This window comes from Eptesicus fuscus, chromosome 11, assembly GCF_027574615.1.
Source record: "Eptesicus fuscus isolate TK198812 chromosome 11, DD_ASM_mEF_20220401, whole genome shotgun sequence".
In the NCBI taxonomy this organism is placed as follows: domain Eukaryota; kingdom Metazoa; phylum Chordata; class Mammalia; order Chiroptera; family Vespertilionidae; genus Eptesicus; species Eptesicus fuscus.
In genome coordinates, this window is record NC_072483.1 from 20,672,608 (window position 1) to 20,674,113 (window position 1,506).

Consider the following 1,506-nt stretch of genomic DNA (forward strand, 5'->3'; position numbering starts at 1 on the left):
TTTGAGCCAATCCAGGCCATTCCAGACTTCCCTGTCTGTGCTCTGCCTACCCTCAACTAATCCGTTCACCAGAGCAGTCTCTAAAACGTTCTCCAGCTGCCCATGGCTAATCCCTACGCCAAACATTTTTCCTCTGATCTGTACGACTTGACCTCACCAATCATCTCTGCCTGTCAATTGTCCTAGCAATGGGGCAACCTTGACTGCCAGTTTCTTGGCCAGGTCCCCAATAGTCAGGGGATCATGGGATCATGGCATACTCCAGCCACATTTATGCATCACAGCCTTTCAATGGTATTTAGCTGTATTTCTTTGTGGTTTTGAAATTTCTGTGATTTACTAACACATCTGCTGTGCCTCCTGTTGGTTTTCAGCAAGAAGCTAACGCATGTTCTGTGGCACAGAAATGATTGCTATTCTGAGAGAGTATGTTGAAAATCTAAGAGAGTTTCTGTGCCATTTGAAGCTGAAAAAGGAGGCTTGGGCTATAGTACCCAAGCACATCTTTCTCCACCCCCCAAGTTCATTAAAGTTGGGAGAGTGGTTTTCTGGCCACTTGGAGATATGAGAATATTTAACTTTCAAAGAGTCTGATTGAAGTACATTATCTAAAGCAAAATGTATTTCATGGTAGGCATTCAAATGTATGTATTATCTAGAGATAAAAAAGAAGGTTGACAGGTTCAGCTAAAGAGAAACCTAGCAGCTCTGAGATCGAGAAAACTAAAAGCCAGGCATCTGAAGCTCACCATTTAAAGTACTTGGAGGTGTTCAAAGAGGGTAGCATGGGAGTAGAGCGAGGCATACAAAACATCATCCCTCTTCAGAACACAGGGTGACAAAGGTGGAAAGTCTAGATTAGGCTTGTTAAAATCCAGACTAGCATAAGGGTCAGGCACAACTGAAACTTAGAGAATTTCCTTCCTGGATAAGAACTCAGGTATATAGAGAACTGGGAAGTAGCCAGGACAACCTGAGTCCCCAGAGAAAGAGCTTAGATGGAGTTTCTGTTGAAAGCAGATTCAGGCAGAAGTGTGTATGAGGGGGAGAAGAAAGATGTGAAGACAAAATTCATGACTTTTGCTTCTTTTGTAGCACTCTAGCCTATTCCTGACCTATCAGCAAATGAGAGCCTCCAACTACTCTTTTATATCATCAAGGTCAACTTGAGGTCATAGGAGAACACAAGCCATTTTGTTACACCACCAAAGGAACCAGATTTCACCCGAGTACTGGCATCGCTCTCCATGATTTACATTTTACCCAGAAGCATCTCAGAATTCTTAATAAAAAATCTTCAAATCTCTCATTAAAAAAACTCAAAGATGACAGCTTTTGTCCACTGCTGGCCCAATAAAATGCTCTTCTTCCATTGCAGGCATTTCAATTAATAACAACTTGGATACAGTTGCTTTGGTTCTACATATCTCCAATATAAATCCAAAGACAAACAAGTCAAACCCAAATATTACAGAAGAAATTTGCTTAATTACTTGGTCAAAATTG